The sequence below is a fragment of the Megalopta genalis genome, chromosome 5, assembly GCF_051020955.1.
Source record: "Megalopta genalis isolate 19385.01 chromosome 5, iyMegGena1_principal, whole genome shotgun sequence".
In the NCBI taxonomy this organism is placed as follows: Eukaryota; Metazoa; Arthropoda; class Insecta; order Hymenoptera; family Halictidae; genus Megalopta; species Megalopta genalis.
The window spans coordinates 27819189-27833404 of NC_135017.1; the positions used below are offsets into that span (position 1 = coordinate 27819189).

The following is a 14216-nucleotide window of genomic DNA, read 5'->3' on the forward strand; positions in this document are numbered from 1 at the left end:
TCCGTGCTGCACTTTGCAGCCCGACTGTTCGCACTTTCGACGGACCCGACGGCTGATAAACGGTGACCGCGCCGATGAAACGGTGACGCAATTACGCTCGGGTGTTCGTTGTACGATGAATATGGGGTAGGAACCAGTTGACTTTGACCCCGCGTGAACCGCTGAACACGCTGCATAATTTCCCGCGCGTGTGTGCATCCACGCGAGCACGTCGTCGCACGAACACGCGTCCCTTCGTGGTCTTCGTCACTTTTCGGAGTACCGCGCAGCATCCACTCGATCAAGTTTACATCGGATCGTAATTTACACGCCGTGATTTATCGCCTCGATGCGACGCGACGCGCGCGTACAGTGGCCCTAGAAAGTCTAGATAGGGGAGACCGGGGCTAGAAGTTCCGATTTTCAGAAAACATAAGAATTTAAGTAATCAGTTGCGTTTTTCCTCTCTGACTAATTTATTGTTAAATTTATTGTACTTTAAGATTGTCAACACAAATTTAATATATTATTGTAATATATTAAAAATATATATATATATATATTATATTGTAATATATCATTGTAATATATTATTGTAATATATTATATTGTAATATATTATTGTAATATATTATATTGTAATATATTATTGTAATATATTATATTGTAATATATTATTGTAATATATTATTGTAATATATATTAAATTTGTGTTGACAAGCTTAAAGTAGAATAAATTATTGTAATATATATTACAATAATTCTATGGTCAACTCAAGCAAAACTTTTTACCCCATCGTAGGACAAACTGTTAACGCTCTAGGATAAGTTGTTACTAAGAAATAAATGTTACTTTCTAATGAGATATTTGATTCTCTGATGAAATAAAACACAATTTTATTAATAAAGTTTGTTTGTTAATTTCGGTTTAACAGAAATACATATATATTTCTGAAAGAAAAAATATGCTATCTTTGGCACAAACATTAATGTAGTAAAATGAAAGTTATAATCTAATATTATCATAATTTAGAAACAATTTTACTTAAAGGAATAACCTTTTACACGAAAAAAATTAGACATCGTCGAACGTCTCGTCAGAATCACAGTTCGGACAAATATATGATACAGCATTTACTTTCTTCATACATTTGGCATGAGCCCAGTTCTTGCGTAACATACATTAAATCCATTCTTCCCTGAGCTGTAAATTAGAATATACTTTGCAACACAATAGGTACTATTTGTACGTTTGAGGTGGGGTAAATTATTACGGTAATAATATGCCCCGAGTCACGGAAACGACCAGCCCCAATTGACATGTGTGACAATGTGTAAAAATATTTTGTTCATATATTCAAATATTCTAATAAATTCTATTACAACATGTTCTTAAATGTTATTTGATTTATAAGAACAGAACAATAGACGATACTGACGTTAAATAATTGAATTAGACAAAACAATAGTGACTGCGAAATACTAACTTACCTGACTAGTATCTTGTCTAAAACTACACAATTCGCTGTCCCGAACGCTATTAAAATGATTGACGGTGTGACGTGATCGATTCACGCTTTCAAAACAATTGAAAATTTTATTTGAAATATATTACCATCGGAACAACTTATTACCCCCGGAACTTTTAGCCCCGGTTTCCCCTACCCTAAATTTCTCATTTTTGACAAATTTTCTATGCTATTGCTTACAACGCGAGGCAAGTAACTTTCGCACCTCAAATCAGTCTTAGATTATATGCGTTTTACTATTATACAAAAGTTGACACGCTATAGCCTGTCTCCTTTGAAATGATGCAATTTTCGTATAATATTTAACAATTTTTCGTAAAACGTACAATTTATAATTTTGTCGATGTCTATATGCCTTTTACGAAACATTAAGTACACCGGTTATCTCTTTTAAAATGATACATTTTTTATACAATATTTAACAATTTCAACGTTCAATTTATAAATTTCTTGATGTATTTATACCTTTGTGAAATATTAAGTACAAAAGTCGCATTGTTTGACCTCTGTGAAACCATGCAGCATTTGCACAATACTTAACAGTTTTTTCATAAAACGTACAATTTATAAATTTGTCGAAGCGTATATGCCTTTTATGAAACATTAGGTACAAAAGTCGATACGCCATGCTTTATTTCATATTTAACACGTTCCGTACCGAGCTTTCTTTACTCGAATCTTCACACTTTGATATTTTACTAAAACTTGATGTATTACGTGCAATTATTAATTCTCGTACACATAACAACGTAACAAAAACTTATCAACGCCCATTCTTGCGGTGGAAATTGATTCTTCGGTTCTAAATTTCTTGTAAACAATTTGTTCAGTTCACTAAGTAAACATGCAAGCGTGTACCATCGATGGTACACGTGGCACGGAACGTGTTAATCAATTTCCTCGAAATGTACAATTTACAAATTATTTCATGTCTACGAATTACGTGACTCACCCTGTACATAGAACACAGTCTAACAATGCTAGCAAAATTCTAACAACGTATTCTGAGACGTTTTGCAGAATGTTCGAAGGTAGCCAAATTCAAACAAACAAATTCGTCCACGAAGGAATTTAATTTAATTTTTCACGTTAATGTAACGCATTAAAAATCGATTCATAGCTAAATCAATAAAAAAAAAAAAAAAGAAATTCTCTATCCAGTCATTTAAATGACCATACTCGAAATCATAATGACCGTCCACCTGTTATGCACTTCGGTCTCGCAAGAATAATAGCAAAGTGGAGCGCTATTAAACTTCAGCTATACTATTTTCGTGAAACGAGGATAGTCGGAGAAGGAACTTATTTTCTTCCGCTACGCCACCGGAAATAAGAAACTGTGGAATTTTTCGATGATACGTAACATTATCTATGGAACGCTTGAAAAATTAACCGGCAACAAAATGGCTGGTGGTATCGATTCTCGTGGCAAACAATTCACGGGAAACTGGCTGTCGCAGACTATGATTTCGCAAAAAAACCGGGAACGGCGTCACCGTTAATGAATATCTGAAATTAGATGTATAACGATGCCAGCCGGCGATGATCGATAATTTATTGAAAACTAATAAGCAAGCCGGGTAATGAAGTGAAATTGCACGGAAAGGGGATAAGGACGGCGCGACGGCAAAATCATTTTCGCAGGTTGCGCCTTTCTTCATATGTGTACCCCGGGGCGCGGCGACACACGGAAAAGAATGTATTCACACGGTGACGCATTTCGCCGGTTAACGATCCGGGTAAATCACAGTGATTACGGCCGCTCTAAAATCTTACGACTCTGTTGATACCAATATACGTACGTACATGTAAACGTGCGATTTGACTTCTGTAGTTGCCACTTAGCCGCGAAATACGCTGCTCGTGTGCCGGAGGAAACGGCTTGTTATGAAGTTACGTGATCGCCGCTTTAACTTCACGTGAATACGGGTGTGCGGTCCACGGAATTGTATGCTGTTGCGAAGTCACTGGAATCACTTGTAAAAGATCGGTTGTCAAAGCATTCCTCTTTTTGCACCCGCGCGCACCGAAGCACCTTCGCCTCGAGAAGATTGAGCGTTTACAAGCGTTCGCCTGTTCTTCGCACTTCAACAACTTCGCGAACTTGTAACCGCGAGCATTCCTAGAGTTTGCCTACGGAATTACAGTATTTTCCCTCGAGCCTGCCAACTCGACTTATCCCCCTCAGATTGTTTTCCAATGCTGGTAATTTTGCTTGTCGAGTCAAGGTTATTTACACCCTTGTGGACGATGTCAACTGTTATAATAGCGATGCTGAAATCGTTGCGAACGAGGGGGTGCTTTTAACCCTCGTCCGTCGGTCGCGTCAATTTCTCACTGATTCCGAATAAATAATACGTTCTACACTGTGTTTAACCAGTTAGCTGTCGCAATCTCTTTGAAAACTGCGCAAGTTACTGTAATTATACCGTCTGCGCTCGATTATGAACTACGTAATGTAATGAAGAATAGCGAAGCTCGTATCCTTGTTAACACTAAACGTATCGAGCAATAAAATTGACCGTGTGCATTGTCGAGGTTATTTTAATTATAATTATAAAACTGACAAGATCCAATTCAGTTAGGTCCGTGGAGCTTTTCTTGTACTGGTTGCTCCAATAATGTGATTTATTAAATCAATTTCCATGAAAGCGTTTTTTTTATTTTCGTAATTGTTAAATGAGAAACGGGTCTTTTGACTGTGTACCTGATCTTACCTAGTGACCCTGATCTTACCTAGCATGCACTATTTAACTTCAAATAATGCCGATAATTTATTCGAGGATATTTTGTAGCATCGATAAGATTGCGTTCAAATGAAATTTCACGAAAATTATTTAACTAGCCACCCTCAGAATTGTGCGATCTGATTAATAGTTGACGATTATAACTCGTTAATTTTTGTAACCAATTTATAATAATCGGATGAAAATTAATCGGGCAAAAAGTAATACGAATAACTATTAACGATTATAGTTCGTTAGTCACTTGTAATCGTTAATCATTAAACAAATTACTTTTTGCCAGATTCTGGGCTGCGGTATGTGATCGAGACAATGTAAAAATCTTGTTACACTGTTTTCAATTTATTCAGACTGTTGATAGAAAAAGCACGTGTTTATTTGCACTCTTGTTTTGCACAATCGATGCAGACTGTTGCGACGTTAAATTTTGTCACAATCTTGTTTATCGCTTGTTATACAAAAGAACATGCGCAACAAATAAACAAAATTTTCGTTTCTACTTACTATAAGAAGTGCGTTAATATATGAGAAAACAATTGATTCAATAATACTATCATAAACAATGAAAAGGAGCAATAATTTTTCTAATAATATCGTGTCCGAATATTAATGCGAGTCACTGTATGTACGTACGTATATCTGTGATGCTGCGAATACCTGTCAAAGTCGTATGAATTTTAACATGAAAATTACTGTTGTTTCGCCGGCACGTAAAATCGCTTTTGTAATTATCGGCGCGAAATCACTTTCGCAATTTGCTTGTAATTCACTATAGTTTATTGAAGGTGGATCTGAACGGTTGTCCGAAGTGACCAAAATTACTCCCCTCCCCTATTTCCTACTCAGTCTCCACCCTTGCAACAAGACCTGGTTATTTATATACGGGTCATCGCTGAAAGCATAATGTTTGCCTCATGTAAAAAAGGTAAATTACGTAAATTACATCATCCGCCGGTAATTTCTACGGTATGCAGCCACGATATCGAAGTCGACCGACCTTGATGCTGCCATTAAACTCGTTCGGAAGAATTTCACGATTCGTCATGGCGTGACGAACAACATCGAATATTAATTACAGTCAAATATTTGTAACATCGCATGGGTTGTAATAGTTTTTTTTTCTTTTTTATACTGTTTTGGCCTTTAATGGTGTCATTTTTAATTCATCGACGTAGCGTGTAATATTTATTAAAAGCAGAATTCAAAAGGGTCATAAATGAATGAAAAATTATTAATCCTATTAAATTATTTACAGATAATTTACCAGTAATCGGAATCTATTTACTCGTGAAATAACAAGTAACGCTTCAAATAAAATATGTAATAGCATAGTTTGGAAATAATTGCTGTATTCGAATAGAATTTATCATGAGATTCTATTGGTAGAAATTTTATGCAAGAAAACTTTATTGAATCATTTATACGAAAATCACACAGAAACACTAAAACACGAACTATGGTATAACGTTGCACATTTCTGCACAATCCAATACAATTTAGATTTTGATTACAATTTAAAATTCGTATTTATAATTTTATTACAAAAAAAAATTCGATACAATTTAAAATACCAAAAATTTATTATAATTAATATCGTCCCCAACAAAAATCAGTTAACTTAAATTTCTAATGAAAATTCATTATAATTCAAATCTATAACAAAAATTATTTAAAATTAAATTTTACATAAAAAGTCATGAGAATTAATTTTATCCTTACTTATAACCAATTATTTTAAATTTCCATAAAAGATCCAATACAATTTAAATCATTATTTTAGAAATCTATTACAAATTAAAATTTATAATTGAAATATATAATAAAAATTGTGTAAAATTGTCTATATTTTATGCTAAATTGCTATTTTAGAAAATAAATTAAAGAGACGAATAAGAAATCTGTACTAATCAGCAAGAAAGAATTTCTGCACTGGTTATCCGATTATATAAACAAGCATAATCGTTCCAGTTGTTCTTATTTTCATCGCAGAAAAATTGAGAAGCATAAGAATGTACGAAAACTTCGTGTAAATATTTCCCGCAGTAATTTACAGTCAATTCGTTGGCTTGTTAATCCTCGTTTCGCCGGAAAGAATGCCCGACGTGTCTACACTAACCTCGTTTATAGCAACGATAAATGCGGACTACCGCGAAAGAGCAATACCATTCGGTGGCATGTGCCATCATTACTAAAAACGATCGCATTGACCCTCGAATAATGCAATATATCACATCAAATATAGTCGCGGATTCCGAGGGTGTGAACTAAAATAACTTCACGATTTATGCTGCTTTTTTGGCGAGATCTTATTTGCTACACACCACACCGAAACTCCATTAATACACTTTCGTGATCTTGAATTGGACGGTATTGTTTTTATTAGGTTTGTGCATATGAAATGTCAAATTTTGGAATGCATAGTAAAAACTTCGGATCCTTTCTTGAAACATGTTTATTTGATCAAAATACATATAAGCCATTTGCTTCGACACACTTTTACCAACGAGTTTTTAATGTATATATACCATTTTTAAAGAAGTTCTGATATTTTTGTACAAATAAACTCGACTTATAAAAAAATTATTATTAGACGGTATTGTTTTTATTAGATTTGTGCATATGAAATGTCAAATTTTTTTTCGAATGCATAGTAAAAACTTCGGATCTTTTCTAGAAACATGTTTATTTGATCAAAATGCATATAAGCCATTTGCTTCGACACACTTTTACCAACGAGTTTTTAATGTATATATACCATTTTTAAAGAAGTTCTGATTTTTTTGTACAAATAAACTCGACTTATAAAAAAATTATTATTAGACGGTATTATTTGACGGTATTGTTTTTATTAGATTTGTGCATATGAAATGTCAAATTTTCGAATGCATAGTAAAAACTTCGGATCTTTTCTTGAAACATGTTTATTTGATCAAAATACATATAAGCCATTTGCTTCGACACACTTTTACCAACGAGTTTTTAATGTATATATACCATTTTTAAAGAAGTTCTGATTTTTTGTACAAATAAACTCGACTTATAAAGAAATTATTATTTGAAATAGAATTACTATTATCAATTATAATCAATTATTATGAATATTCTCATAATTCACGCTCATTCAAAGTTGAAAATACTAAATGTTGAAAAAATTCTTTTTGTCAAAATATAAAGCGTAATAGAAATCCGACATTTCATATGCGCCAACCTAATAATTGTCACTGCCCAAAGTGGCTGACATGTGGATTTTATGCATTTGTAACGAAAATGAGCTAGCAAAATGCAAAATAGTAGACAAATACTGTTGCACTACTTTCATCGTCTACAAATTCTTAGGAAACGAGATAAATATCTATGTATTTCCCGCATTTTCTAACCAGAGTAAATAATTTTTTGATTTTCCATACAAAACTGCAGTTTACCGATTTCTATCAATTAATCAACGACCTCAGGAATAAAGTGAAATTTGCTATAACACATACAAAGTTTGCATTTTTTTGTGTTTCAATATCAAATCTTAAGCATATTAATTATTTGAAATATAAATTTAGTTTCTCAAATTTCACGAAAAAAATGGTGACACAGTAACAACAAGTTTGATCGGTATTCAAACATTAAAATAAAAATATATGACTTAATTTCGTGGTTCACAGTGATGTTGATATTATATAAAACCATAAGAATCTTGTTCTATTATATTTGCTTATAGAATAATAGAATTAACATTAAAACTACTAAGTCTTATACGCGACTAATGCATACCATTTTCTAACAATGACAACATTGCATTTATTCAAACTTCGTATGATTTCCATTATAACTAGATTCCAGGATTTTATGCATTCATGGGAAGAATGACCAAAGAAAATACGAAACCGTAAAGACTACAAAAAAATTTGAGGATATTTTTACGTTCTTCCCATTTTATCAGAATTGTTAACGAAGGGAATACATTTTTGTTTATCTTATGTTCAATCAAATTTTCTTAGACAATTTTTATTTTGCACGGAAATCCGCAGTGCGGTTACAAGACGTGCATCACTCAAAAAATCAGGAACCTGTTATTTAGACTGATTTGATACTTCTAGCATCAATACTTAACGCTTGCTAATACATTAACATTCCAATTAGAATGTAAAATTAGTGTCCAATTAATATAAAACGAAAATCTCTATAAGCCTATAAATCGTTCCAAAGAATTTCTAATCACTCGATTCACACGTTCTATCCCGATTGCAGGGGATATTTTTTGCGCGAGTTCTTTACAGCCTCGTTAAACTTGGAATTCTGAGAAAAATACCTTTCATTGTCGAGCATATGTGCAATTATTTGCGAACGATCGCGCTCATCCTCGAATTCTGATTGCACGTCGCGGCAAACCGTTCATCGAGCCGCGCCGTAGGCTAAACAAACCTTTGTGTGTTTCGCGTGAAAATTTACGAGTACGACGAACGGCCAATTCGTCTTCGCGTCGACACCTCGAACGAGGAATGCGCGGACGAAATTATCGTAACACTCGCGGTATCTCGCTTTGTGAACGAAGATCGCGAGGATAAGCCGCGACACGTGGTCCTTGTTAATTCTGTCCGCGCCGATGTGATGCTCCTTCATCGTCGCGGAACGTTCCTGAGCCTTTGCTTACTAACTAACCATCAATGTGTCAACTTTGATCTTCCCAACTGTCTGCTGTTTTGTCAGCCGTGTTTGAAACGCATTTTGGCAAAAAGTCTCGACTTCCCTTGTTCTTGGCGATCTCCTGGCATTAACATTCACTGACAAGCTTGTAATTCGGTTGTCTAATTCTTGTAATTACATTGAGGATCATCGTGCGAATTTCCCTTTTAACACGTTGACTGCCGCGTCACCCGTATTCGGGTGACAGCAAAAGTTCTCATCAGGCCACGTCACCCGTAATTCGGGTGACGCTGATTTGACTACTTACAAAGGATTTCCGAAAATATTTCGACAAATATTCTACAGGAGGTAATGAAACTATTGAATTCTTATAAAAATGGTTTATTTAAAAAATTATTCGCAGTGTATAACATTAAAACATTCTCTGCAAAGTTGAGGTTGATCAGGACAGCTTGGACAAAAAGTTGTTTGTTTTTTCAGATATGCTCGTGCCTCTGATCGGTCCATTTCGTATCTTTTATTTGAACTGTAGCTTCCTCAGTATCATCAACATTTCTTTCTTCTTCCATGACGAATTCTCGTAAAATCTCGTCAATGGTATCTTCATAACATTCATTATCACTAAGATTATATTTATCAGTATCCAAATCAGAATCTGACGATGTAATTTTATTTATGCTTCTCCTTCCGGGCAATCCGATCTCTTTTCATTATTGAAAAAAAATAAGGGCAGAGATTTTAAGTTATACCATTCGGTACTCGGCAAAGATTCCAACTGTTCATGCAGGAACAGAAACAGATATGAATTAACAGCGCACGCTTCCTATAGCGGCACGGGTGGCCTGTAGATTTTGTTGTAAATACGCGTGGCAGTCAACGTGTTAACATGCTATTTTATACAAATCAGCATTAACTATGTAGCTCCTAAATCATGTTTTCTAACAAATGACTAGTACAGTTCGTTCTTGTTAATTTCTACTTGTCCTTGCATTTTAGAAATCTGCGCGTACACTCGCCGAGAAAATTCAAGAAACTTTACGCATCTTAACATTTTAGTTAAATTTGATATTTTCATAAATATACGTCTTATTGAATTAAACGAACATATTATAATATAACATATTGATGCATGAAACTCGTTGTTTATATCGCAATGTTGTTTCATTTAGTGCATGTGACGAATTAAAAAAATAAAAAAAGTAAGGCATGGAAAAATTAAATAAAAATAAAGAATTAAGAAATTATAAAGAAATAAAATCAATATTTTCGTTGACGTAATTATTCTTTGTCCAGAAGATTTACTAGATTCAAGAATATGCGTCTGCGTAATATGTTTAAAAATCCATAGACTAGTTGTAATTGATAAATCGCCCTAAATATTATTTACAACTCGTACGCATTAGTTACAAGAAACAGGAAACGCATAAACATTTATTCCCGTTTTGAATAATGTTCTATTATGGATCGAGTTTTAAATCAGTTACTGTGCTGTGTTTCTCATATTTTTTTTATAAATGCATAAAATCCGCAGTCTAGTTATTAGGGTATAAATGCATATAATACCGCGCCAATTAAACGAAATCAACCTCTAGATAAGCGTAAAGATATCGAGTTCGTCGGAACATTTAATGTAAGTAGTACTATAAAAAACCTTCAAGCTAAAATATAGAATTTTAGTATCCCACTTACTTGGGACAAGTTTGACTGTATCACCGTTATTTAGTTCACAATGTTACCAATTTATGCTGTTACGAAGATTGATTATTGTAATTTCAATCCATTAAATGTAATAAGTAATAATTCATACGTTACGAGCAAACGTAAAACAATTTATAATGTAGATGAGCCAGTTATATAATTTTATAGCATAATTATATTGTACTCTAGTGCACGGTGTTTTGTGAAACATGAGTGATACGCAACATTCAGTGTATAAAAATGGGGAAGAAAGTTCAACTAAATCTTTTGTATTATAATTTTTCTTATGTATCCTGATTCGTATATTTTTATTTGTAATTTATGAGCTCTGCTATTTTTGTACCCGGTTATACGGGGTGGAAAAATAACTGTCGATGGCAAATATTTCTATTATTTGTAATAACCGAAATGCTGATTTTATGTATTTATGACAAAAATGAGGTTTGTACGTCAATATATCACAATTATTAAGTAAAGAATGCGATTTTTAAGTTATTCCTATTTTTTGCAACAGATGCAGACAATGTTTATTTTGCATAAAGTTCCACAGTTTAGTAATGATATGAAAATTGGTTGTACACAAAATTTACACGATATAAACAAGATCGTACTTAACAATACACCAATTATTTGCATCAGAATACGATCCTGTTCGAGTTATGTAAATTTTGCATGCAGTAGTTATTGCCTCACCCTGTATAACTGGAAGTCTCGCGAAGGGGTGATACCTCAAGGGGCAGCCAAACACAGACAATTTTCTCCCCGCTAGATGGCGAATGTTTCTCGCTGCTGAAAATGTGAGCGCAGGGTTACATATACCCAGTGAGCTGACTGTTTCGTTACATTGGTTTCCCTTCAAAACACGCATAAATCTTTCGCCTTTTACTAAAGATTTCCGTGGAGGGGAACATTTGATGTGTCTACTATAACTATTTTTTGTAGTACCCGACGAAAGTTGGGTCATTATTTCAATGAAAACAAAAATTTCTTAACTTTGAGACAGAAGTTGAAAAACTATTGATAGACATTACAATCGATAGCTTTTTGGTTGTTTGAAATAAACTATCGATAGACATTACAATCGACAGCTTTCGATTGTTTGAAATAAACTATCGATAGACATTACAATCGACAGCTTTCGATTGTTTGAAATAAACTATCGATAGACATTACAATCGACAGCTTTCGATTGTTTGAAATAAACTATCGATAGACATTACAATCGACAGCTTTCGATTGTTTGAAATAAACTATCGATAGACATTACAATCGACAGCTTTCGATTGTTTGAAATAAACTATCGATAGACATTACAATCGACAGCTTTCGATTGTTTGAAATAAACTATCGATAGACATTACAATCGACAGCTTTCGATTGTTTGAAATAAACTATCGATAGACATTACAATCGACAGCTTTTTGATCGTTGCAAATAAACTATCGATAGTAGGTGAATGATGACACTCTAAACTAACTTTTTGAATCGTTAGTGAATTCGATCGGTGATTGGTGAAAAGCACTTCTTCACACCCATTCACACACTGTTCAGTCATTAAAAGTGGACTGTAATCTTAACCTGTACTTAACCTGTATTCTATTCCAATCAATTAATTAACAAACATGGTAGATTCTCTTCCCTTTGTTCAAACATAATCCTAAGTTGTTAACACGTTGAATGCCACGGGGGTCACCGATGACCGGCACTTAACTTTTGGCGGTGACGCCATGGGGGCCACGGGTGACTGACGCGCCCAAATTGATAGAAATATATATAATTTAAAACAAATGTCAATATCTAAAATTTTGTATTATTACCATCGTCAATTCAAACAGTGACCCTTGTTGCAATTAACATGTCAAACATGGTTATACTTATACTTAACTTATCTATTGCAGAAAATATTTCAACATTATATATATATCACATAAAAGAAAATTCATCGTGGCGCCACGGACAATTTCTGTAAAACCGGCGTGGCATTCGACGTGTTAATCAATGCAACTGTGAAAGAAATCGTAGTGCAAGGGGCTAAAATGCCAACAAGTATATTGTGTCATTGGCTAAATTATTTATTCAAACATTAATATTACTACTGTTCCCTGAGATTAAATTTTCGAATATTTATCGCAAGGCTGTACACCAATTGAAACAGATAAATTATTTAATTTGTCTAGATCGAGGTACAGTAGAGAGAGAGAAAGTTTATTTTTCCAACATCCTAATACCAAAACATTCTATTACCTAAAAATTTCATTCAAGTTATAGTCCAATTCCGCTCATTGGCTCGGCCGTCTTGCGCCATTCGAGCTCGCCTCTCATTGGCTAGCGCTTTTCGTTAATAACTCGTAAAGAAAGCCGCGAACTGCTTTTTCGCCAAGGACTAAATGACCTCAGAAACCCCTCATTTCCCGGAAGTGCCGCAATTTCGGGACACCCTGTATAGCGTAAATATAGTAGTCGGCGAGAACAGTGTCGACTTTGTTCCGCTAAAAATGTTCGCGCCGCGTTGCGTAGCACCGCTGTCATCGGTGCGCCCACAGATGAGATGAACACATTATTAGTAAGGAGATCATTTGAAAGTTCTCCGGACTGTCACGTTAATTGGCAGCCTGATTGTATTACATTACGGGCGAAGTGCGATAGACGAAGGAACGTTAGCACTCGGGGCACATAATTGATGGGATTCTGGAATGGCTATCAGTGGCCGAACCACAATATTTCTAAGCCCGCTGTAATTACCTCTCGTTCTTGAAGATTACGCGCCTCGCGTCGATCCTTTTTTCTAATTACACCCTTTGTAAACCTGTTCCGCACAAATTTACATCGCGTCAGGAACTGCAATGTTTCCAGCCCGATGCCGAGGCCACTTTTATAATGTTGGAAATTTCGCTTTTTAGATGCGCGGAAAGTAGCCGTCGGTCGAATACGGTTCCCCGTCCGCTGGCAAAGGGTACTATTCAAAGACGATCTATCGCGCGAAATCATTCTCGTTCACGGAAACCCTCGTTCCTTTCTGCGCTTATCCTCTCGCCCCCGGATGTAGAGCTTTCCGATGGAAATTGACGTTCGTGGGAGAACCTAATGACGAGCGCAGAGAATGCTTCGAAGGAGGTCCGAGATCCAGAGCTCGACAATCACATGGTGCATGTGTTCATGAATCATTTAGCTGACGGTTATATTCACCTTCGGGAATGCAACTGTTGCATTCGGAGCCGCCGTGAGAATGCATTTGCATCTCTGCAAAATTCGCGTTTTCAACGGATTGTCTACCGTCGACAACGAATTGTTCGATGGCGATAGAAATTCGGAGCTGGGTAAAATAATATTTTAAATGGCAAAATAGTAAATAGATATTTGATTTTAGATCGTGCATGCATTTTTGAAGATAAAATAATTTACTCGTTCGAAAGAACGCGCTTTTGAAAGTAAAATATTTGATTCGTTGTAACAAATTTTTAAGACGAGATTTCAAGTAGTATTTTATTTGAGAAGCACTGAAAATATTTGTGCCATTGTTCAGAATATTTTATTTATTTTATTCATTATCAAGAAAAGAAAATAGTTTTATTTTGCTAAATCATACTGTAAAATTTATTTTGGTACGAACGAAACACTTTTCCACTGCACA

The 14216-nt window shown here is 34.7% G+C and overlaps 1 protein-coding gene and 1 non-coding gene across 2 annotated transcripts in view; both read left to right on the plus strand.

Moving 5' to 3' along the window:
• Positions 1-14216, plus strand: part of LOC117222457 (uncharacterized) — a 316385-nt gene that overhangs the window by 284481 nt on the left and 17688 nt on the right. The gene's annotated exons all lie outside the window — the stretch shown is intronic.
• On the plus strand, positions 11425-11547 carry LOC117222491 (U5 spliceosomal RNA). Its single transcript, XR_004490711.2, has one exon. It is a non-coding gene; the product is annotated as a U5 spliceosomal RNA (small nuclear RNA).